This window comes from Rutidosis leptorrhynchoides, chromosome 10 (genome assembly GCF_046630445.1).
Source record: "Rutidosis leptorrhynchoides isolate AG116_Rl617_1_P2 chromosome 10, CSIRO_AGI_Rlap_v1, whole genome shotgun sequence".
NCBI lineage: Eukaryota > Viridiplantae > Streptophyta > Magnoliopsida > Asterales > Asteraceae > Rutidosis > Rutidosis leptorrhynchoides.
This window is the reverse complement of record NC_092342.1, coordinates 47,564,305-47,592,101: the sequence shown is the minus strand read 5'-3', so window position 1 is coordinate 47,592,101 and position 27,797 is coordinate 47,564,305.

The window sequence follows — 27,797 nt, the reverse complement described above, 5'->3', positions numbered from 1 at the left end:
GGAAGTAAACTTGCAATCTTGGAAGTATTCTTGATTTTATGAAACTAGAACTTTTGGAATTTATGAAGAACACTTAGAACTTGAAGATAGAACTTGAGAGAGATCAATTAGATGAAGAAAATTGAAGAATGAAAGTGTTTGTAGGTGTTTTTTGTCGTTGGTGTATGGATTAGATATAAAGGATCTGTAATTTTGTTTTCATGTAAATAAGTCATGAATGATTACTCATATTTTTGTAATTTTATGAGATATTTCATGCTAGTTGCCAAATGATGGTTCCCACATGTGTTAGGTGACTCACATAGGCTGCTAAGAGCTGATCATTGGAGTGTATATACCAATAGTACATACATCTAAAAGCTGTGTATTGTACGAGTACGAATACGGGTGCATACGAGTAGAATTGTTGATGAAACTGAACGAGGATGTAATTGTAAGAATTTTTGTTAAGTAGAAGTATTTTGATAAGTGTCTTAAAGTCTTTCAAAAGTGTATGAATACATATTAAAACACTACATGTATATACATTTTAACTGAGTCGTTAAGTCATCGTTAGTCGTTACATGTAAATGTTGTTTTGAAACCTTTAGGTTAACGATCTTGTTTAATGTTGTTAACCCATTGTTTATTATAACAAATGAGATGTTAAATTGTTATATTATCATGATATTATGATATATAATATATCTTAGTATGATATATATATAGTTAAATGTCGTTACAACGATAATCGTTACATATATGTCTCGTTTCGAAATCATTAAGTTAGTAGTCTTATTTTTACATATGTATTTCATTGTTAATACACTTAATAATATATTTACTTATAATTTAACATAATTAACCAAGTGTATCAATATCTTAATATGATTCATATGTACCTAGTAAGACGTTGTTATAACGATAATCGTTATATATATCGTTTTCGAGTTTCTTAAATTAATAGTCTCATTTTTATGTATATAACTCATTGTTAAAATACCTAATGAGATATATACTTATAATAAAATCATGTTAACTATATATATAACCATATATATGTCATCGTATAGTTTTTACAAGTTTTAACGTTCGTGAATCACCGGTCAACTTGGGTGGTCAATTGTCTATATGAAACCTATTTCAATTAATCAAGTCTTAACAAGTTTGATTGCTTACCATGTTGGAAACACTTAATCATGTAAATAACAATTTCATTTAATATATATATATATAAACATGGAAAAGTTCGGGTCACTACAGTACCTACCCGTTAAATAAATTTCGTCCCGAAATTTTAAGCAGTTGGAGGTGTTGACGTATCTTCTGGAAATAAATGCAGTTATTTCTTCTTCATCTGATCTTCACGCTCCCAGGTGAACTCGGGTCCTCTACGAGCATTCCATCGAACCTTAACAATCGGTATCTTGTTTTGTTTAAGTCTCTTAACCTCACGATCCATTATTTCGACGGGTTCTTCAATGAATTGAAGTTTTTCATTGATTTGGATTTCGTCCAACGGAATAGTGAGATCTTCTTTAGCAAAACATTTCTTCAAATTTTAGACGTGGAAAGTGTTATGTACAGCCACGAGTTGTTGAGGTAGCTCCAGTTGGTAAGCTACTGGTCCGACACGATCTATAATCTTGAATGGTCCAATGTACCTTGGATTTAGTTTCCCCCGTTTACCAAATCGAACAACGCCTTTCCAAGGTGAAACCTTAAGCATGACCATTTCTCCAATTTCAAACTCTATATCTTTTCTTTTACTGTCCGCGTAGCTCTTTTGTCGACTCTGGGCGGTTTTCAATCTTTGTTGAATTTGGATGATTTTCTCGGTAGTTTCTTGTATTATCTCCGGACCCATAATCTGTCTATCCCCCACTTCACTCCAACAAATCGGAGACCTGCACTTTCTACCATAAAGTGCTTTAAACAGCGCCATCTCAATGCTTGAATGGTAGATGTTGTTGTAGGAAAATTCTGCTAACGGTAGATGTCGATCCCAACTGTTTCCGAAATCAATAACACAAGCTCGTAGCATGTCTTCAAGCGTTTGTATCATCCTTTCGCTCTGCCCATCAGTTTGTGGATGATAGGTAGTACTCATGTCTAGACGAGTTCCCAATGCTTGCTGTAATGTCTGCCAGAATCTTGAAATAAATCTGCCATCCCTATCAGAGATAATAGAGATTGGTATTCCATGTCTGGAGACGACTTCCTTCAAATATAGTCGTGCTAACTTCTCCATCTTGTCATCTTCTCTTATTGGCAGGAAGTGTGCTGACTTGGTGAGACGATCAACTATTACCCAAATAGTATCATAACCACTTGCAGTCCTTGGCAATTTAGTAATGAAATCCATGGTAATGTTTTCCCATTTCCATTCCGGGATTTCAGGTTGTTGTAGTAGACCTGATGGTTTCTGATGTTCAGCTTTGACCTTAGAACACGTCAAACATTCTCCTACATATTTAGCAATATCGGCTTTCATACCTGGCCACCAAAAATGTTTCTTAAGATCCTTGTACATCTTCCCCGTTCCAGGATGTATTGAGTATCTGGTTTTATGAGCTTCTTTAAGTACCATTTCTCTAATATCTCCAAATTTTGGTACCCAAATTCTTTAAGCCCTATACCGGGTTCCGTCTTCCCGAATATTAAGATGCTTCTCCGATCCTTTGGGTATTTCATCCTTTAAATTTCTCTCTTTTAAAACTCCTTGTTGCGTCTCCTTTATTTGAGTAGTAAGGTTAGTGTGAATCATTATATTCATAGATTTTACTCGAATGGGTTCTCTGTCCTTTCTGCTCAAGGCGTCGGCTACCACATTTGCCTTCCCCGAGTGGTAACGAATCTCAAAGTCGTAATCATTCAACAATTCAATCCACCTACGCTGCCTCATATTCAGTTGTTTCTGATTAAATATGTGTTGAAGACTTTTGTGGTCGGTATATATAATACTTTTGACCCCATATAAGTAGTGCCTCCAAGTCTTTAATGCAAAAACAACCGCGCCTAATTCCAAATCATGCGTCGTATAATTTTGCTCGTGAATCTTCAATTGTCTAGACGCATAAGCAATCACCTTCGTCCATTGCATTAATACACAACCGAGACCTTGCTTTGATGCGTCACAATAAATCACAAAATCATCATTCCCTTCAGGCAATGACAATATAGGTGTCGTAGTTAGCTTTTTCTTCAATAATTGAAACGCCTTCTCTTGTTCATCCTTCCATTCAAATTTCTTCCCTTTATGCGTTAATGCAGTCAAGGGTTTTGCTATTTTGGAGAAATCTTGGATGAATCTTCTGTAGTAACCAGCCAATCCTAAAAATTGACATATATGCTTCGGAGTTTTTGGGGTTTCCCACTTTTCAACGGTTTCGATCTTTGCCGGGTCCACCTGGATACCTTCTTTGTTCACTATGTGACCGATGAATTGAACTTCTTCCAACCAAAATGCACACTTTGAAAACTTAGCGTACAGTTTTTCTTTCCTCAATACTTCTAGCACTTTTCTCAAATGTTCTTCGTGCTCTTGATCATTCTTTGAGTAAATAAGTATGTCATCGATGAAAACAATGACAAACTTGTCAAGATATGGCCCACACACTCGGTTCATAAGGTCCATGAACACAGCTGGTGCGTTAGTCAATCCAAACGGCATAACCATAAACTCGTAATGACCAGAACGCGTCCTAAAAGCAGTTTTTGGAATATCATCCTCCTTTACTCGCATTTGATGATATCCAGAACATAAATCGATCTTCGAATAAACCGACGAGCCTTGTAGTTGATCAAATAAGTCATCAATTCTCGGCAGTGGATAACGGTTTTTGATGGTAAGTTTGTTCAACTCTCTGTAGTCAATACACAACCTAAATGTACCATCCTTCTTCTTGAAAAACAAAACAGGAGCTCCCCATGGTGGTGTGCTTGGTCGAATGAAACCACGTTCTAATAGTTCTTACAATTGGCTTTGCAGTTCTTTCATCTCGCTGGGTGCGAGTCTATAAGGAGCACGAGCTATTGGTGCAGCTCCTGGTACAAGATCTATTTGAAATTCAACAGATCGATGTGGAGGTAGTCCCGGTAATTCTTTCGGAAATACATCGGGAAATTCTTTTGCGACAGGAACATCATTGATGCTCTTTTCTTCAGTTTGTACTTTCTCGACGTGTGCTAGAACAGCATAGCTACCTTTTCTTATTAGTTTTTGTGCCTTCAAATTACTAATAAGATGTAGCTTCATGTTGCCCTTTTCTCCGTACACCATTAAGGGTTCTCCTTCTTCTCGTACAATGCGAATTGCATTTTTATAACATACGATCTCTACTTTCACCTTTTTCAACCAGTTCATGCCAACTATTACATCAAAACTCCCTAACTCTACTGGTATCAAATCAATCTTAAATATTTCGCTACCCAGTTTAATTTCTCGATTCCGGCATATATTATCTGCTGAAATTAATTTACCGTTTGCTAATTCGAGTAAAAATTTACTATCCAACGGCGTCAATGGACAACTTAATTTAGCACAAAAATCTCTACTCATATAGCTTCTATCCGCACCCGAATCAAATAAAACGTAAGCAGATTTATTGTCAATAAGAAACGTACCCGTAACAAGCTCCGGGTCTTCCTGTGCCTCTGCCGCATTAATATTGAAAACTCTTCCGCGGCCTTGTCCATTCGTGTTCTCCTGATTTGGGAAATTTTTAATAATGTGGCCCGGTTTTCCACATTTATAACAAACTACATTGGCATAACTTGCTCCGACACTACTTGCTCCGCCATTACTTGTTCCGACACCATTTGTTCCTTTCGTTCTGTTAACCCCTGGTCCGTAGACCTCACACTTCGCCGCGCTATGACCATTTCTTTTACACTTGTTGCAAAATTTGGTGCAGAACCCCGAGTGATACTTTTCACACCTTTGGCATAGCTACTTCTGATTGTTGTTGTTGTTGCGGTTGTTATTGTTGTTGGGCTGATTGTTGTAGTTGTTGTTGTTGTTGTTGTTGTTGTTGTTAGGCCATTTGTTGTAGTTGCGATTGATGTTGCGATTGTTGGGATAGTTGTTGTGATTATTGTTGTAATTACTGTTGGTGTTGTATTGGTGATTCTTATCACCGTTTTCCTCCCACTTTCTTTTGACTTGCTTCACATTGGCCTCTTCAGCAGTCTGTTCTTTAATTCTTTCTTCAATCTGGTTCACTAGTTTGTGAGCCATTCTACATGCCTGTTGTATGGAGGCGGGCTCGTGTGAACTTATATCTTCTTGGATTCTTTCCGGTAATCCTTTCACAAACGTGTCGATCTTCTCTTCCTCATCTTCGAACGCTCCCGGACACAATAGGCACAATTCTGTGAATCGTCTTTCGTACGTGGTAATATCAAATCCTTGGGTTCGTAATCCTCTAAGTTCTGTCTTGAGCTTATTGACCTCGGTTCTGGGACGGTACTTCTCGTTCATCAAGTGCTTGAATGCTGACCACGGTAGTGCGTACACATCATCTTGTCTCACTTGCTCTAGATAGGTATTCCACCATGTTAATGCAGAACCTATGAAGGTATGCGTAGAGTACTTCACTTTGTCCTCTTCAGTACACTTACTTATGGCAAACACCGATTCGACCTTCTCGGTCCACCGTTTCAATCCAATCGGTCCTTCGGTTCCATCAAATTCCAAAGGTTTGCAGGCAGTGAATTCTTTGTAGGTGCATCCTACACGATTTTCTGTACTGCTAGATCCAAGGTTATTGTTGGTATGTAGCGCAGCCTGTACTGCGGCTATGTTTGAAGCTAGAAAAGTACGGAATTCCTCTTCATTCATATTCACGGTGTGTCGAGTAGTCGGTGCCATTTCCTTTAAAATAGTCAAATGGAACAAGTTAATCATACAGAATATTAAGAGTAGTTAATAGTATTTCGTAGCATAATATGAACTCATTTATAAAAGCTTTTTCTTCATATTAGCGTTTTATAAGTTTAAATTTGGGTAGTACCTACCCGTTAAGTTCATACTTAGTAGCTAATATACAATTCAACTACTACAATTCTATATGAAAAACTGATTATAATAATATTTCGCGTTCAAACTTTTATACAATATTTTACAAACTTACAGTACCGCTTATTTTACATAAAGCATGAAATATAGCACACAATAACTTTGATACAAGATAGTTGTGAAGATAATTCTAGCTAGTACACAAGTCGTTCAGCAAAGGCAATAAAGACACGTAATTCATACGTCCAGAAACAAGTCATGCATTCTAATTTTACTAGGACTACTTCCCATCCTTAGTCTTGTGGAACATAACCGTTATGGCCGTTGATAAGACAGCGTGTTGTAACATCGTCAAAGGGACGAGGGTTACGTAATGACCAACAGTCTCGTAATAACCTAAAAACCTCATTTCTTACCCCAATTACCGACTCCGTCACTTGTGGGAACGTTTTGTTTAATAGTTGTAGCCCGATGTTCTTTTTCTCACTTTGGTGAGAAGCGAACATTACTAACCCGTAAGCATAGCATGCTTCTTTATGTTGCATGTTAGCCGCTTTTTCTAAATCATGAAGTCCTATATTCGGATACATTGAGTCAAAATAATTTCTTAACCCGTTGCGTAAAATAGCATTTGGGTTCCCCACAATATATGCGTCAAAGTAAACACATCGTAACTTATGGGTTTCCCAATGTGATATCCCCCATCTTTCAAACGAAAGTCTCTTATAAACCAAGACATTCTTGGAACGTTCTTCGAATGTCTTACAAACTGATTTCACCGTAAATAGTTGTGCCGAAGAATTCTGACCGACTCTAGACAAGATTTCATCAATCATGTCTCTGGGTAGGTCTCTTAAAATATTGGGTTGTCTATCCATTTTGTGTTTTTATACTGTAAAATAGACAAGAGTTAGATTCATAAAAAAAAACTTATTAATACAAGCAATTTTTACATATATCATAAAGCATAAGCACACTATATTACATATATTACACCACACGAATACAACTATCTTATTCCGACTCGCTCGTTTCTTCATCTTCGGTTTTGGTTCGTTTTGCCAAGTTTCTAGGGATATATGATGTTCCCCTAATACGAGCTGTCATTTTCCACAACGATTTAGAAAAACCTGGTGGTTTAGAGGTTCCCAGTCATTGTTACAACTTAAGGGCTTCGGGGGTTGACGATACATATAAAGTTCATCAGGGTTGGAATTAGATTTCTCTATTTTTATGCCCTTTCCCTTATTATTTTCTTTTGCCTTTTTAAATTCAGTTGGGGTAATTTCTATAACATCATCGGAATTCTCGTCGGAATCCGATTCATCGGAGAATTGGTAATCCTCCCAATATTTTGCTTCCTTGGCGGAAACACCATTGACCATAATTAACCTTGGTCGGTTGGTTGAGGATTTTCTTTTACTTAACCGTTTTATTATTTCCCCCACCGGTTCTATTTCCTCCTCCGGTTCCTCCTCTTCCGGTTCTGATTCTTCTTCCGGTTCTGATTCTTCTTCCGGTTCTTCTTCGGGAATTTGTGAATCAGTCCAATATATATTCGAATCTTCATTATTATTAGGTGAGTCAATGGGATTTTTGCTAGAGGTAGACATCTATCACACAATATCAAACATGTTAAGAGATTAATATATCACATAATATATACATGTTAATAATATATAGTTTCCAACAAAAATGTTAAGCAATCATTTTTAAAGAAAACACGGTCGAAGTCCAGACACACTAATGCATCCTAACAAACTCGATAAGACACACTAATGCAAATTTTCTGGTTCTCTAAGACCAACGCTCGGATACCAACTGAAATGTCCCGTTCTTATTGATTAAAAACGTTCCATATTAATTGATTTCGTTGCGAGGTTTTGACCTCTATATGAGACATTTTTCAAAGACTGCATTCATTTTTAAAACAAACCATAACCTTTATTTCATAAATAAAGGTTTAAAAAGCTTTACGTAGATTATCAAATAATGATAATCTAAAATATCCTGTTTACACACGACCATTACATAATGGTTTACAATACAAATATGTTACATCGAAATCAGTTTCTTGAATGCAGTTTTTACACAATATCATACAAACATGGACTCCAAATCTTGTCCTTATTTTAGTATGCAACAGCGAAAGCTCTTAGTATTCACCTGAGAATAAACATGCTTTAAACGTCAACAAAAATGTTGGTGAATTATAGGTTTAACCTATATATATCAAATCGTAACAATAGACCACAAGATTTCATATTTCAATACACATCCCATACATAGAGATAAAAATCATTCATATGGTGAACACCTGGTAACCGATATTAACAAGATGCATATATAAGAATATCCCCATCATTCCGGGACACCCTTCGGATATGATATAAATTTCGAAGTACTAAAGCATCCGGTACTTTGGATGGGGTTTGTTAGGCCCAATAGATCTATCTTTAGGATTCGCGTCAATTAGGGTGTCTGTTCCCTAATTCTTAGATTACCAGACTTAATAAAAAGGGGCATATTCGATTTCGATAATTCAACCATAGAATGTAGTTTAACGTACTTGTCTCTATTTTGTAAATCATTTATAAAACCTGCATGTATTCTCATCCCAAAAATATTAGATTTTAAAAGTGGGACTATAACTCACTTTCACAGATTTTTACTTCGTCGGGAAGTAAGACTATAACTCACTTTCACAGATTTTTACTTCGCCGGGAAGTAAGACTTGGCCACTGGTTGATTCACGAACCTATAACAATATATACATATATATCAAAGTATGTTCAAAATATATTTACAACACTTTTAATATATTTTAATGTTTTAAGTTCATTAAGTCAGCTGTCCTCGTTAGTAACCTACAACTAGTTGTCCACAGTTAGATGTACAGAAATAAATCGATAAATATTATCTTGAATCAATCCACGACCCAGTGTATACGTATCTCAGTATTGATCACAACTTAAACTATATATATTTTGGAATCAACCTCAACCCTGTATAGCTAACTCCAACATTCACATATAGAGTGTCTATGGTTGTTCCGAAATATATATAGATGTGTCGACATGATAGGTCGAAACATTGTATACGTGTCTATGGTATCTCAAGATTACATAATATACAATACAAGTTGATTAAGTTATGGTTGGAATAGATTTGTTACCAATTTTCACGTAGCTAAAATGAGAAAAATTATCCAATCTTGTTTTACCCATAACTTCTTCATTTTAAATCCGTTTTGAGTGAATCAAATTGCTATGGTTTCATATTGAACTCTATTTTATGAATCTAAACAGAAAAAGTATAGGTTTACAGTCAGAAAAATAAGTTACAAGTCGTTTTTGTAAAGGTAGTCATTTCAGTCGAAAGAACGACGTCTAGATGACCATTTTAGAAAACATACTTCCACTTTGAGTTTAACCATAATTTTTGGATATAGTTTCATGTTCATAATAAAAATCATTTTCCCAAAATAACAACTTTTAAATCAAAGTTTATCATAGTTTATAATTAACTAACCCAAAATAGCCCGCGGTGTTACTACGACGGCGTAAATCCGATTTTACGGTGTTTTTCGTGTTTCTAGGTTTTAAATCATTAAGTTAGCATATCATATAGATATATAACATGTATTTAGTTGATTTTAAAAGTCAAGTTAGAAGGATTAACTTTTATTTGCGAACAAGTTTAGAATTAACTAAACTATGTTCTAGTGATTACAAGTTTAAACCTTCGAATAAGATAGCTTTATATGTATGAATCGAATGATGTTATGAACATCATTAATACCTCAAGTTCCTTGGATAAACCTACTGGAAATGAGAAAAATAGATCTAGCTTTAAAGGATCCTTGGATGGCTTGAAAGTTCTTGAAGCAGAATCATGACATGAAAACAATTTCAAGTAAGATTTCCACTCGAAATAAGATTGTTATAGTTATAGAAATTGAATTAAAGTTTGAATATGATTATTACTTTGTATTATAAAGATAACCTACTGTAAGTAACAAAGGTTTCTTGATCTTGGATGATTACTTGGAATGGATTTAGAAAACTTGGAAGTAAACTTGCAATCTTGGAAGTATTCTTGATTTTATGAAACTAGAACTTTTGAAATTTATGAAGAACACTTAGAACTTGAAGATAGAACTTGAGAGAGATCAATTAGATGAAGAAAATTGAAGAATGAAAGTGTTTGTAGGTGTTTTTAGTCGTTGGTGTATGGATTAGATATAAAAGATATGTAATTTTGTTTTCATGTAAATAAGTCATGAATGATTACTCATATTTTTATAATTTTATGAGATATTTCATGCTAGTTGCCAAATGATGGTTCCCACATGTGTTAGGTGACTCACATGGGCTGCTAAGAGCTGATCATTGGAGTGTATATACCAATAGTACATACATCTAAAAGCTGTGTATTGTACGAGTACGAATACGGGTGCATACGAGTAGAATTGTTGATGAAACTGAACGAGGATGTAATTGTAAGCATTTTTGTTAAGTAGAAGTATTTTGATAAGTGTCTTGAAGTCTTTCAAAAGTGTATGAATACATATTAAAACACTACATGTATATACATTTTAACTGAGTCGTTAAGTCATCGTTAGTCGTTACATGTAAATGTTGTTTTGAAACCTTTAGGTTAACGATCTTGTTTAATGTTGTTAACCCATTGTTTATTATAACAAATGAGATGTTAAATTGTTATATTATCATGATATTATGATATATAATATATCTTAGTATGATATATATACAGTTAAATGTCGTTACAACGATAATCGTTACATATATGTCTCGTTTCGAAATCATTAAGTTAGTAGTCTTATTTTTACATCTGTATTTCATTGTTAATACACTTAATAATATATTTACTTATCATTTAACATAATTAACCAAGTGTATCAATATCTTAATATGATTCATATGTACCTAGTAAGACGTTGTTATAACGATAATCGTTATATATATCGTTTTCGAGTTTCTTAAATTAATAGTCTCATTTTTATGTATATAACTCATTGTTAAAATACCTAATGAGATATATACTTATAATAAAATCATGTTAACTATACATATAACCATATATATGCCATCGTATAGTTTTTACAAGTTTTAACGTTCGTGAATCACCGGTCAACTTGGGTGGTCAATTGTCTATATGAAACCTATTTCAATTAATCAAGTCTTAACAAGTTTGATTGCTTACCATGTTGGAAACACTTAATCATGTAAATAACAATTTCATTTAATATATATATAAACATGGAAAAGTTCGGGTCACTACAAAGGAAGCCGCTCAGTGATAGATTATCTGAGCTAGTTGCTGATATTCGGTGAGTGGGTCTATCTACGGATAGAGTTTAAGTAGCATATCATGCTACTGTGGTTGACTCTTTTATCATGCATAGCGTAGGAATTGCCATGATAGAATAATATCGTTTGCCTGATGTTGTATGTGAATTATGTGTACACTGTGTGAATGGCACCAGTCGGGCCTAAGGAGACTGGGGACTCGAGACCATGCCTAGGAGAGGTCAGAGTCCGTATGAGGTCAACCGTGCCTAGGGGAGGTTGGGTCCTGAAATGTCCCGTTCATATTGATTATAAACGTTCCATATTAATTGATTTCGTTGCGAGGTTTTGACCTCTATATGAGACGTTTTTCAAAGACTGCATTCATTTTTAAAACAACCATAACCTTTATTTTATCAATAAAGATTTTAAAAACATTACGTAGCTTATCAAATAATGATAATCTAAAATATACTGTTTACACACGACCATTACATAATGGTTTACAATAGAAATATATTACATCGACATATGTTTCTTGAATGCAGTTTTTACACAATATCATACAAACATGGACTCCAAATCTTGTCCTAATTTTAGTATGCAACAGCGGAAGCTCTTAGTATTCACCTGAGAATAAACATGCTTTAAACGTCAACAAAAATGTTGGTGAGTTATAGGTTTAACCTATATATATCAAATCGTAATAATAGACCACAAGATTTCATATTTCAATACACATCCCATACATAGAGATAAAAATCATTCGTATGGTGAACACCTGGTAACCGACATTAACAAGATGCATATATAAGAATATCCCCATCATTTCGGGACACCCTTCGGATATGATATAAATTTCAATGTAGTAAAGCATCCGGTACTTTGGATGGGGTTTGTTAGGCCCAATAGATCTATCTTTAGGATTCGCGTCAATTAGGGTGTCTGTTCTCTAATTCTTAGATTACCAGACTTAATAAAAAGGGGCATATTAGATTTCGATAATTCAACCATAGAATGTAGTTTCACGTACTTGTGTCTATTTTGTAAATCATTTATAAAACCTACATGTATTCTCATCCCAAAAAATATTAGATTTTAAAAGTGGGACTATAACTCACTTTCACAGATATTTCCTTCCTCGGAAATAAGACTTGTCCACGGATCGATTCACGAACCTATACAAATATGTACATATATATCAAAGTATGATCAAAATATAATTACAACCATTTTTATTATGTTTTAAAGATTTGAGTGTATTGAGTGAATCAAATTGCTATGGTTTCATATTGAACTCTAATTTAAGAATCCAAACAGAAAAAGTATAGGTTTATAGTCGGAAATTTAAGTTACATGTCAATTACTAAAGAGGTAGTCATTTTCGTCGAAAGAACGACATCTTGATGACCATTTTGAAAAACATACTTTCACTTTGAGTTTAACCAAGATTTTTGGATATAGTTTCATGTTCATATGAAAAATCATTTTCCCAGAAGAACAACTTTTAAATCAAAGTTTATCATAGTTTTTAATTATCCAAACCAAAACAGCCCCCGGTTTCACTACGACGGCGTATATCCGATTTTATGGTGTTCATCGTGTTTCCAGGTTTTAAATCATTAAGTTAGCATATCATATAGATATATAACATGTGTTTAGTTGATTTTAAAAGTCAAGTTAGAAGGATTAACTTTTGTTTGCGAACAAGTTTAGAATTAACTAAACTATATTCTAGTGATTACAAGTTTAAACCTTCGAATAAGATAGCTTTATATGTATGAATCGAATGATGTTATGAACATCATTACTACCTCAAGTTTTCTGGATAAAACTATTGGAAATGAGATAAATGGATCTAGCTTCAAAGGATCCTTGGATGGCTTGAAAGTTCTTGAAGCAGAATCATGACACGAAAACAGTTCAAGTAAGATTTTCACTCGAAATAAGATTGTTATAGTTGTAGAAATTGAATCAAAGTTTAAATATGAATATTACCTTGAATTAGAAAGATAACCTACTGTAAATAACAAAGGTTCCTTGATCTTAGATGATTACTTGGAATGGATTAGAAAGCTTGGAAGTAGACTTGCAAACTTGGAAGTATTCTTGATTTTTATAAACTATACTTATGGAATTTATGAAGAACACTTAGAACTTGAAGATGAAACTTGAGAGTGATCAATTAGATGAAGAAAATTGAAGAATAAAAGTGTTTTTAGGTGTTTTTGGTCGTTGGTATATTGACTAGATATAAAGGATATGTAATTTTGTTTTCATGTAAATAAGTCATGAATGATTACTAATATTTTTGTAATTTTATGAGATATTTTATGCTAGTTGCGAAATAATGGTTCCCACATGTGTTAGGTGACTCACATGGGCTGATAAGAGCTGATCATTGGAGTGTATATACCAATAGTACATACATCTAAAAGCTGTGTATTGTACGAGTACGAATACGGGTGCATACGAGTAGAATTATTGATGAAACTGAACGAGGATGTAATTGTAATCATTTTTGTTAAGTAGAAGTACTTTTATATGTGTCTTGAAATTTTTCAAAAGTGTAAGAATACATATCAAAACACAACATGTATATACATTATAATGGAGTCGTTAAGTCTTCGTTAATCGTTACATGTAAGTGTTGTTTTGAAACCTTTAAGTTAACGATCTCAATTAATGTTGTTAACCCAATGTTTATTATATCAAATGAGATGTTAAATTATTATATTATCATGATATTATGATGTATGAATATCTCTTAATATGATATATACATTAAAATATCGTTACAACGATAATCATTACATATAAGTCTCGTTTCGTAATTCTTGAGTTAGTAGTCTTGTTTTTACATATGTAGTTCATTGTTAACACACTTAATGATATATTTAAATATCATTTTATCATGTTAAATATAGTGTATCAATGTCTTAATATGATACATATATATTTAGTAGACGTTATCATAACGATAATCGTTATATATATCATTTCGAGTTTCTTAACTTAGTAATCTCATTTCTTATGTATATCACACATTGTTAATATACTTAGTGAAATACTTACTCATCATAATCTCATTTCAACCATATATATATGTCTATATATACCACAACATGTAGTTTTTACAATTTTGTAACGTTCGTGAATCGCCGGTCAACTTGGGTGATCAATTGTCTATATGAAACTTATTTCATTTAATCAAGTCTTAACAAGTTTGATTTCTTAACACGTTGGAAACATTTAGTCATGTAAATATCAATCTCAATTAATATATATAAACATGGAAAAGTTCGGGTCACTACAGTACCTACCCATTAAATAAATTTTGTCCCGAAATTTTAAGCTGTTGAAGGTGTTGACGAATCTTCTGGAAATAGATGCGGGTATTTCTTCTTCATCTGATCTTCACGCTCCCAGGTGAACTCGGGTCCTCTACGAGCATTCCATCGAACCTTAACAATTGGTATCTTGTTTTGCTTAAGTCTCTTAACCTCACGATCCATTATTTCGATGGGTTCTTCAATGAATTGAAGTTTTTCATTGATTTGGATTTCGTCCAACGGAATAGTGAGATCTTCTTTAGCAAAACATTTCTTCAAATTCGAGACGTGAAAAGTGTTATGTACAGCCGCGAGTTGTTAAGGTAGCTCAAGTTGGTAAGCTACTGGTCCGACACGATCTATAATCTTGAATGGTCCAATGTACCTTGGATTTAGTTTCCCCCGTTTACCAAATCGAACAACGCCTTTCCAAGTTGAAACCTTAAGCATGACCATTTCTCCAATTTCAAACTCTATATCTTTTCTTTTACTGTCCGCGTAGCTCTTTTGTCGACTCTGTGCGGTTTTCAATCGTTGTTGAATTTGGATGATTTTCTCGGTAGTTTCTTGTATTATCTCCGGACCCGTAATCTGTCTATCCCCTACTTCATTCCAACAAATCGAAGACCTGCACTTTCTACCATAAAGTGCCTCAAACGGCGCCATCTCAATACTAGAATGATAGCTGTTGTTGTAGGAAAATTCTGCTAACGGTAGGTGTCGATCCCAACTGTTTCCAAAATCAATAACACATGCTCGTAGCATGTCTTCAAGTGTTTGTATCGTCCTTTCGCTCTGCCCATAAGTTTGTGGATGATAGGTAGTACTCATGTCTAGACGAGTCCCCAATGCTTGTTGCAACGTCTGCCAGAACCTTGAAACAAATCTACCATCCCTATCAGAGATAATAGAGATGGGTATTCCATGTCTAGAGACAACCTCCTTCAAATACAATCGCGCCAAATTCTCCATTTTGTCATCTTCTCTCATTGACAGGAAGTGTGCTGACTTGGTGAGATGATCAACTATTACCCAAATAGTATCATAACCACTTGCAGTCCTTGGCAATTTAGTAATGAAATCCATGGTAATGTTTTCCCATTTCCATTTCGGGATTTCAGGTTGTTGTAGTAGACCTGATGGTTTCTGATGTTCAGCTTTGACCTTAGAACACGTCAAACATTCTCCTACATATTTAGCAATATCGGCTTTCATACCCAGCCACTAAAAGTGTTTCTTGAGATCTTTATACATCTTCCCCGCTCCGGGATGTATTGAATATCTGGTTTTATGTGCTTCCTTAAGTACCATTTCTCCCACATCTCCAAAACTTGGTACCCAAATTCTATCAGCCCTATATCGGGTTCCGTCTTCCCGAATATTAAGATGTTTCTCTGATCCTTTGGGTATCTCATTCTTCAACTTTCCTTCTTTTACAACCCCCTGTTGCGCCTCCTTTATTTGAGTAGTAAGGTTAGTACGAATAATTATATTCATAGCTTTTACGCGTATAAGTTCTCTGTCCTTTCTACTTAAAGCGTCGGCTACCACATTCGCCTTCCCCGGGTGGTATCGAATCTCAAAATCATAATCATTCAACAGTTCAATCCAACTGCGTTGTCTCATATTCAGTTGCTTTTGATTAAATATATGTTGGAGACTTTTGTGGTCGGTATATATAATACTTTTGACCCCATATAAATAATGCCTCCAAGTCTTTAATGCAAAAACAACAGCACCCAATTCCAAATCGTGAGTTGTATAATTTTGCTCGTGAATCTTCAATTGTCTAGACGCATAAGCAATCACCTTCGTTCGTTGCATTAATACACAACCGAGACCTTGCTTTGATGCATCACAATAAATCACAAAATCATCATTCCCTTCAGGCAATGACAATATAGGTGCCGTAGTTAGCTTTTTCTTCAATAACTGAAACGCCTTCTCTTGTTCATCCTTCCATTCAAATTTCTTCCCTTTATGCGTTAATGCAGTCAAGGGTTTTGCTATTTTGCAGAAATCTTGGATGAATCTTCTGTAGTAACCAGCCAATCCTAAAAATTGACGTATATGCTTCGGAGTTTTTGGGGTTTCCCACTTTTCAACGGTTTTGATCTTTGCCTGGTCCATCTGGATACCTTCTTTGTTCACTATGTGACCGAGGAATTGAACTTCTTCCAACCAAAATGCACACTTTGAAAACTTAGCGTATAGTTTTTCTTTCCTCAATACTTCTAGCACTTTTCTCAAATGTTCTTCGTGCTCTTGATCATTCTTTGAGTAAATAAGTATGTCATCGATGAAAACAATGACAAACTTGTCAAGATATGGCCCATACACTCGGTTCATAAGGTCCATGAGCGCGGCTGGTGTGTTAGTCAATCCAAACAGCATAACCATAAACTCGTAATGACCATAACGCGTCCTAAAAGCAGTTTTTGGAATATCATCCTCCTTTACTCGCATTTGATGATATCCAGAACGTAAATCGATTTTCGAATAAACCGACGAGCCTTGTAGTTGATCAAATAAATCATCAGTTCTCGACAGTGGATAACGATTTTTGATGGTAAGTTTATTCAACTCTCTGTAGTCAATACACAACCTAAATGTACCATCCTTCTTCTTGATAAACAAAACAGGAGCTCCCCATGGTGATGTGCTTGGTCGAATGAAACCACGTTCTAATAGTTCTTGCAGTTGGCTTTGCAGTTCTTTCATCTCGCTGGGTGCGAGTCTGTAAGGAGCACGAGCTATTGGTGCAGCTCCTGGTACAAGATCTATTTGAAATTCAACAGATCGATGTGGAGGTAGTCCCGGTAATTCTTTCAGAAATACATCGAGAAATTCTTTTGGGACGGGAACATCATTGATGCTCTTTTCTTCAGTTTGTACTTTCTCGACGTGTGCTAGAACAGCATAGCAACCTTTTCTTATTAGTTTTTGTGCCTTCAAATTACTAATAAGATGTAGCTTCGTGTTTTCCTTTTCTCCGTACACCATTAAGGGTTCTCCTTCTTCTCGTACAATGCAAATTGCATTTTTGTAACATACGATCTCTGCTTTCATCTCCTTCAGCCAGTCCATGCCAACTATTACATCAAAACTCCCTAACTCTACTGGTATCAAATCAATCTTAAATATTTCGCTACCCAGTTTAATTTCTCGATTCCGGCATATATAATCTGCTGAAATTAATTTACCGTTTGCTAATTCGAGTAAAAATTTACTATCCAACGGTGTCAATGGACAACTTAATTTAGCACAAAAATCTCTACTCATATAGCTTCTATCCGCACCCGAATAAAATAAAACGTAAGCAGATTTATTGTCAACAAGAAACGTACCCGTAACAAGTTCCGGGTCTTCCTGTGCCTCTGCCGCATTAATATTGAAAACTCTTCCGCGGCCTTGTCCATTCGTGTTCTCCTGGTTCGGGCAATTTCTAATAATGTGGCCCGGTTTTCTACATTTATAACAAACTACATTGGCATAACTTGCTTCGACACTACTTGCTCCGCCATTACTCGTTCCGGCACCATTTGTTCCTTTCGTTCTGTTAACCCATGGTCCGTAGACCTCACACTTCGCCGCGCTATCACCATTTCTTTTACACTTGTTGCAAAATTTGGTGCATAACCCCGAGTGATACTTTTCACACCTTTGACATAGCTGCTTCTGATTGTTGTTGTTGCTGCGGTTGTTATTGTTGTTGGGATGATTGTTGTAGTTGTTGTTGTTGTTGTGTCGTTTGTTGTAGTTGCGATTGATGTTGTGATTGTTGGGATAGTTGTTGTTGTTTTGGTGACTCTTATCACCGTTTTTCTCCCATTTTCTTTTGACTAGCTTCACGTTGGCCTCTTCGGCCACCTGTTCTTTAATTCTTCCCTCAATATGGTTTACTAGTTTGTGAGCCATTCTACATGCCTTTTGTATGGAGGCAGGCTCGTGTGAACTTATATCTTCTTGGATTCTCTCTGGTAACCCTTTCACAAACCCGTCGATCTTCTCTTCCTCATCTTCGAATGCTCTCGGACACAATAGGCACAATTCTGTGAATCGTCTTTCGTACAAAGTAATATCGAATCCCTGTGTTCGTAACCCTCTAAGTTCTGACTTGAGCTTATTGACCTCGGTTCTAGGACGGCACTTCTCGTTCATCAAGTGCTTGAATGCGGACCACGGTAGCGCGTAAGCAGCATCTTGTCCCACTTGCTCTAGATAGGTATTCCACCATGTTAACGCAATACCTGTGAAGGTATGCGTAGCGTACTTCACTTTGTCTCCTTCAGCACACTTACTTATGGCAAACACCGATTCAACTTTCTCGGTCCACCGTTTCAATCCGATTGGTCCTTCGGTCCCATCAAATTCTGAAGGTTTGCAGGCAGTGAATTCCTTGTAGGAGCATCCTACATGATTTCTTGCGCCGTTAGCTGTATTGCTAGATTCAGAGTTATTGTTGGTATGTAGCGCGGCCTGTACTGTGGCTATGTTTGAAGCAAGAAAGGCACGAAATTCCTCTTCGCTCATATTCAAGGTGTGTCGAGTAGTCGGTGCCATTTCCTTCAAAATAGTCAAATGAAACAAGTTAATCATACAGAATATTAAGAGTAGTCAATAGTATCTCGTAGCATAATATGAACTCATTTATAAAAGCTTTTTCTTCATATTAGCATTTTATAAGTTTAAATTCGGGTACTACCTACCCGTTAAGTTCATACTTAGTAGCTAATATACAATTCAACTACTACAATTCCATATGAAAAACTGATTATAATAATATATCACATACAAATATTCTTCAAACTTACAACTTCGCTATATTACATATAACATGAAATATAGTACACTATGATACAGGACAGTTTTGAAGATAAATCTAGTTAGTACGCAAGTTGTTCAGCAAAGGAAATAAAGACACGCAATTCATAAGTCCAGAAACAAGTCATGCATTCTGGTTTTACTAAGACGACTTCCCATCCTTGGTCTTGTGAAAAATAACCGTTATGACCATTGGCTAGGCAGCATGTTGTAATGTTGTCAAAAGGACGAGGGTTTTGTAATGTCCAACAGCCCCGTAATAATCTAAAAACCTTGTTTCTCACCCCAACTGAAAGTTTTATTTAAAAGCTACAATCCGATATTCTTTTTCTCACTTTGGTAACAAGCGAACATCACTAACCCGTAAGCATAACATGCTTCTTTATGTTGCATGTTAGAAGCTCTTTCAAATTCACGAAATCCTATGTTGGGATATGTTGAGTCAAAATAGGTTCTTAACCCGTAGCGTAAAATTGCATTTGGGTTCCCCGCATTTAACGCTTTAAAGAAAACACGGCGTAACTTAAAGTCTTCCCAATGTGATATACCCCACCTATCAAAGGAAAACCTTTTATAAACTAAGGCATTTCTGGAAAGTCTTTCAAATGTTTGACAAGTTAATTTCGCCATAACTAAATGTGCTGATGAATTCTGACGTACTCTAGACAAGATTTCCTCAATCATATCCTCTGGTAGGTCTTCTAAAATATTCGGTTGTCTACCCTTAACGTCCATTTTGTTTATATACTGTAAAATAGACAAGGATTAGATTCGTAATAACAAACAATACAAGCAATTTTTACATAGAACATAAAAGTACAAGCAAACTACAATACATTTATTACACAACATGCTCACACCCCTCTAATCTGAATCATTGGTTTCTTCTTCTTCGAACTTGGTTATTTTTCCTAATCTTCTAGGGATATATGATGTTCCTCTAATACGAGTCTTCGTTTTTCACATTGGTTTACAAAAACCTGGTGGTTTAGAGGTTCCCGGGTTATTGTCACGATATTGAAAATACGGGTGTTGACGGTACATATAAAGTTCATCGGGGTCGGAATCAGATTTCTCTATTTTGATGCATTTTCCCTTATTATTTTCTTTTGCCTCATTAAATTGGGTCGGGGTAATTTCTATAACATCATCGGAATCCTCATCAGGATCCGATTCATAGAAAAATTGGTAATTTTCCCAATATTTTGCTTCCTTAGTGGAAACACCATTGACCATTATTAACTTTGGTCCGTTGGTTGGGGATTTTCTTTTATTTGATCGGTTTTCTGTGGTTCCTACTATTCCCCCCTCCGGAACCTCCTCTTCTTCCGGTTCCTCTTCTTCCGGTTCCTCTTCTTCCGGTTCCGTTTCCTCTTCTTCCGGTTCTTCGGGAACTTGTGAATCTTGCCAATATATATTCGACTCTTCGTTATTATTAGGTGAGTCAATGGGATTTGTGCTAGAGGTAGACATCTATCACACAATATCAAACATGTTAAGAGATTAATATATCACATAATATTTACATGTTAATAATATATAGTTTCCAACAAAAATGTTAAGCAATCATTTTTAAAGAAAACACGGTCGAAGTCCAGACTCACTGATGCATCCAAATAAACTCGATAAGACACACTAATGCAAATTTTCTGGTTCTCTAAGACCAACGCTCGGATACCAACAGAAATGTCCCGTTCATATTGATTATAAACGTTCCATATTAATTGATTTCGTTGCGAGGTTTTGACCTCTATATAAGACGTTTTTCAAAGACTGCATTCATTTTTAAAACAACCATAACCTTTATTTTATCAATAAAGGTTTTAAAAACATTACGTAGATTATCAAATAATGATAATCTAAAATATACTGTTTACACACGACCATTACATAATGGTTTACAATAGAAATATATTACATCGACATATGTTTCTTGAATGCAGTTTTTACATAATATCATACAAACATGGACTCCAAATCTTGTCCTTATTTTAGTATGCAATAGCGGAAGCTCTTAGTATTCACCTGAGAATAAACATGCTTTAAACGTTAACAAAAATGTTGGTAAGTTATAGGTTTAACCTATATATATCAAATCGTAACAATAGACCACAAGATTTCATATTTCAATACACATCCCATACATAGAGATAAAAATCATTCATATGGTGAACACCTGGTAACCGACATTAACAAGATGCATATATAAGAATATCCCCATCATTCCGGGACACCCTTCGGATATGATATAAATTTCGAAGTACTAAAGAATTCGGTACTTTGGATGGGGTTTGTTAGGCCCAATAGATCTATCTTTAGGATTCGCGTCAATTAGGGTATCTGTTCCCTAATTCTTAGATTACCAGACTTAATAAAAAGGGGCATATTCGATTTCAATAATTCAACCATAGAATGTAGTTTCACGTACTTGTGTCTATTTTGTAAATCGTTTATAAAACCTGCATGTATTCTCATCTCAAAAATATTAGATATTAAAAGTGGGACTATAACTCACTTTCACAGATATTTCCTTCCTCGAAAATAAGACTTGGCCACGGATCAATTCACGAACCTATAAAAATATGTACATATATATCAAAGTATTATCAAAATATAATTACAACCATTTTTATTATGTTTTAAAGATTTGAGTGTATTAAGTCAGCTGTCCTCGTTAGTAACCTACAACTAGTTGTCCACAGTTAGATGTACAGAAATAAATCGATAAATATTATCTTGAATCAATCTACGACCAAGTGTATACACGTCTTAGGCTAAATCACAACTCAAAGTATATATATTTTTGGAATCAACCTCAACCCTGTATAGCTAACTCCAACATTACTGCATATAGAGTGTCTATGGTTGTTCCAAATAATATATATACATGGGTCGATATGATATGTCAAAACATTTGCATACGTGTCTATGGTATCCCAAGATTACATAATATATTAGAATACATGTATAATATAATATAAGTTAGCTAGGATATGATTTGTATAGATTTGTTAAACATTTCCCGTAGCTAAAAAGATCAAAAATATCCAATCTTGTTTTACCCATAACTTCTTCATTTTAAATCCATTTTGAGTGAATCAAATTGCTATGGTTTCATATTGAACTCTAATTTAAGAATCCAAACAGAAAAAGTATAGTTTTATAGTCGAAAATTTAAGTTACATGTCAATTACTAAAGAGGTAGTCATTTCCGTCGAAAGAACGACATCTTGATGACCATTTTGAAAAACATACTTTCACTTTGAGTTTAACCAAGATTTTTGGATATAGTTTCATGTTTATATGAAAAATCATTTTCCCAGAAGAACAACTTTTAAATCAAAGTTTATCATAGTTTTTAATTATCCAAACCAAAACAGCCCCCGGTTTCACTACGACGGCGTATATCCGATTTTATGGTGTTCATCGTGTTTCCAGGTTTTAAATCATTAAGTTAGCATATCATATAGATATAGAACATGTATTTAGTTGATTTTAAAAGTCAAGTTAGAAGGATTAACTTTTGTTTGCGAACAAGTTTAGAATTAACTAAACTATGTTCTAGTGATTACAAGTTTAAACCTTCGAATAAGATAGCTTTATATGTATGAATCGAATGATGTTATGAACATCATTAATACCTCAAGTTTTCTGGATAAAACTACTGGAAATGAGAAAAATGGATCTAGCTTCAAAGGATCCTTGGATGGCTTGAAAGTTCTTGAAGCAGAATCATGACACGAAAACAGTTCAAGTAAGATTTTCACTCGAAATAAGATTGTTATAGTTGTAGAAATTGAATCAAAGTTTAAATATGAATATTACCTTGAATTAGAAATATAACCTACTGTAAATAACAAAGGTTCCTTGATCTTAGATGATTACTTGGAATGGATTAGAAAGCTTGGAAGTAGACTTGCAAACTTGGAAGTATTCTTGATTTTTATAAACTATACTTATGGAATTTATGAAGAACACTTAGAACTTGAAGATGAAACTTGAGAGTGATCAATTAGATGAATAAAATTTAAGAATGAAAGTGTTTTTAGGTGTTTTTGGTCGTTGGTATATGGATTAGATTTAAAGGATATGTAATTTTGTTTTCATGTAAATAAGTCATGAATGATTACTAATATTTTTGTAATTTTATGAGATATTTCATGCTTGTTGCCAAATGATGGTTCCCACATGTGTTAGGTAACTCACATGGGCTGCTAAGAGCTTATCAGTGGAGTGTATATACCAATAGTACATACATCTAAAAGCTGTGTATTGTACGAGTACGAATACGGGTGCATACGAGTAGAATTGTTGATGAAACTGAACGAGGATGTAATTGTAAGCATTTTTGTTAAGTAGAAGTACTTTGATATGTGTTTTGAAGTCTTTCAAAAGTGTAAGAATACATATCAAAATACAACATGTATATTCATTCTAATGGAGTCGTTAAGTCTTCGTTAGTCGTTACATGTAAGTGTTGTTTTGAAACCTTTAAGTTAACGATCTCAATTAATGTTGTTAACCCAATGTTTATTATATCAAATGAGATGTTAAATTATTATATTATCATGATATTATGATGTATGAATATCTCTTAATATGATATATACATTAAAATATCATTACAACGATAATCGTTACATATAAGTCTCGTTTCGTAATTCTTGAGTTAGTAGTCTTGTTTTTACATATGTAGTTCATTGTTAACACACTTAATGATATATTTAAATATCATTTTATCATGTTAAATATAGTGTATCAATGTCTTAATATGATACATATATATTTAGTAGATGTTATCATAACGATAATCGTTATATATATCATTTCGAGTTTCTTAACTTAGTAATCTCATTTCTTATGTATATCACACATTGTTAATATACTTAGTGAGATACTTACTCATCATAATCTCATGACAACCATATATATATGTCTATATATACCACAACATGTAGTTTTTACAATTTTGTAACGTTCGTGAATCGCCGGTCAACTTGGGTGATCAATTGTCTATATGAAACTTATTTCATTTAATCAAGTCTTAACAAGTTTGATTGCTTAACACGTTGGAAACATTTAGTCATGTAAATATCAATCTCAATTAATATATATAAACATGGAAAATTTCAGGTCACTACAGGTCCATAGGCTACTGATTGTGAAGTATAGTGTGAATGATACATCTCGTGCATCTGGATAACTATACTGTGAATTGAGTAGCAGGGACTATCGGTAGACTCAGGCCCGATCAGCTGAGATTCGTGTGCTCGTACAAGCCACCGATCCTCGTATTGTCTTATTGTATGCTAGTTGGTAGTTAGCAGGTATTGTTGATGTATACAGCTTGTGTGTGGCTTAAGCTATATCTGTTAGATAGATTCCATTCACTTAGCGATGCACTAATCCCCCACATATTTTCCCCCTTGCAGGTTTAGGTACTGCTAGTCGGGATGGGTATTGATGCAGAAGACATGTTTTACAACCCAACTCTGATGTGGACTTTTGTATAAATAATGTTTTGTAATAACGTAACACCGTTGTGTAAACTTAAACTTAATTACATGGATTAATGTAATGACGTGACCTATAATGTGTTTATTAATAAAGTCTTCCGCTGTGTAAAAAAAAAAATATATGGCCGGTGTTACATCTTCACTCACAGCACTCCTTGCTGTGTCTTCACTACCAGCTGACTGATTAGTATCAGCTGGTACAACTATCATAGTATCTTCATCAGCTGACTCGAATAAGGGCTCTTTCCTTAGGGGATGGTTGTCCCTGGGGGCAGATTTTACCCTTTGTTTAATAATTGGCTTGGGTTCAGCTGATGGTTCTTGTGTTGATAATGGTTCTTGTGTAGGCAGTAGGGGAGTTATAGCAAGATGCTCCCCCTCAGTAGCAGACAGATCTGTCTCTACTGGCTTCTCATCATCATCAGGATGAACAACTTCTACTGGCTTTGATTGTGTAGCTGGCTGAGCAGGAACTGGTTGAGAGGACTGGTTAGATTTCATCATACCAGCCAGCCATTGTAGAAATACATTTGCCCTTTCTCACCCTGACCTATCAGAATCCATATACTTTTTAATTCCTTCAGGTGTCATGTTCCTTATTCTTTCAGCTCACTCAACATACATTTTAGCCTTCTTCTTGTCATACTTCACCATAAACTTAGCATTTCTTTTTCATTCAACTTTCTTGTGTTGATCAATGCTGAGTATCTGGTTATGAATTTCTAACTTCTTTTCAATGGTTTAAGAGACAACAAAAGATTTAGCCAAAGCCAAATTAGACACAGTATCACTAGGCTTACTGCCAGAACTAATATCATCCACAGATGTGGCAGGAATGCTGGGTTGAGATTCACCAGCACGCTTAGCACCTGCTTCAGTATGAGCGTTGCTGGGCTTAGGGCCAGTTCTTCCTTGGACATCACCATCATCACCACCATCACCTCTCCTCTGCTGATTTGGAGCCTTTTTATGCTCATGCTCCCCCTCAGATTGCTTTCTTTTCTTTTGGCATTTAGATTTCTTCTCTCCATTTTTGTCATCAGCAGGGGTAGAAGTAGAGCCTGAGGGAACAGAAACATCTAGATCACTATCTGATTCATGCATAGAATATGCAAAGTTGTTCCATTCAGCATCAGCATGAGATAGATTTGCACCAGGGTCCACACCATATTGTTGAAGATAGAGGTTGGACATTCTAACTTCATTTCTAGCAACACCCATGGCAATTTGATTGATACTTGATCGAACATCAGCTTGAAGATCAGCCATATGGTGCATTGTCTCAACCAGTCGAACATAAGCAGAAGTAGGAATCATAGTAGCCATTTGCTGTTCATATGACTCCACTCTCTCTTCCAACACCCCATTCTCTTCATTCAGGAATTGATTCCTTGATCTTTCAAGATCCATTTCTGCTTGAAGTCTGATGATATGATTAGTATATTCATTGTGAGAGATGATTTGCTACTTTAGTTCTTCATCTTCGTCATAGTGTCGCCTAATGGCATCAACTGCCAAGTCAGCAAAAGCATTTGTTTGATGCAGCTGAGATTCCCTGATGTTATTACGGATATCAGTGGTGATTCTAGCGACAGTCCTGTAGACAGCAAGGGTGGATAACCCTACTATTTCAGAAATATCAACTGCATTGGTTGATGGTTGTGCAGTAGCAGCAAGAAGAGGAGTACCACTGTGGGATGGTGGAGGTGGAAGGTCAGAATCTGACTCATCACCATGATAACCATCATTTTTACCTTCACCCGAAGGCTTAGAACCACTGGTATCCTTTGCAGTAGAATTAGCTGCATCAGTATCAAGATCTACTGGTTTGTATTTGGAGCCAGTAGCATTATTAGGAACTACTGGCTCTTCCTTACCAGTACCTTTATCAGCATCATCATCAAAAAAAGAAGATGATGAGGAAGAATCTAATGAATTAGAAGGTAGTGACAAATCAGGAATATCTTGCATGACAACCTTACGAGTATCAGTATCATATACAAACTTGAGAAGCCTTCATGTACTCGACCATGGGGAAGCAGTAGGGGCCATACCAAAGAAGTGGTTGTATGGCTGCTCATTAACATTGTCAAGTATAGCCAGCCTCTCATATACTTCTTCTCTTGCTGGTTCATCCAGCTGGTAAAGTAGCTGGGCCAGCTCCTCATCAGGCAGCTTACGGGCTACAACCAAAGCACTTTTTGGATCAATGGTTAGCTGGTCCACCAGGAGGGCAATTTTAGGAGCAATGGATACTCCTTTATAGAAAAATTTGGGTACAACCTCCTATGGATCTGGTACCCTTGGAATAAACTTAGACTTTTTAACAGAAGCAGTAGCCTTTGGAGTTTCAGCTGTAGCAGCAGAATTAGTACCAGCATCCACATAGGTACTAGCATCAGTAGATACATGGGCAGTAGGTGAAGCAGCAGTGTCCAAACCACCTTTAAAGAAGGCATCCGGTGTTGTATCAGAAACAATAAGGTCGCCAGCAGCATTCACAGTAAGGAATTCTCTGGAGGCAGTAGTATCAACATCCGGATTATCAACAGTGCCAGTAGGATCAGTAACCATTGCCTCCTCATGAAAGATAACATTAGCAGCATCCTAAGTACCACCAGCAATGGTAGTATCAACAACCCTATCAACAACGACTTCATCAACAGCAGGAGGAGGTTCAATAATCACATCATCAACTACTTCAGGAATAATATTCGAAGTAGTAACATTGGGAATAGGATAAGAATAACATAATCATCATCAATAGCCATCTCCTCATTAACAGTAGGAGCAGTTGAACCAGCATCAACTTCAT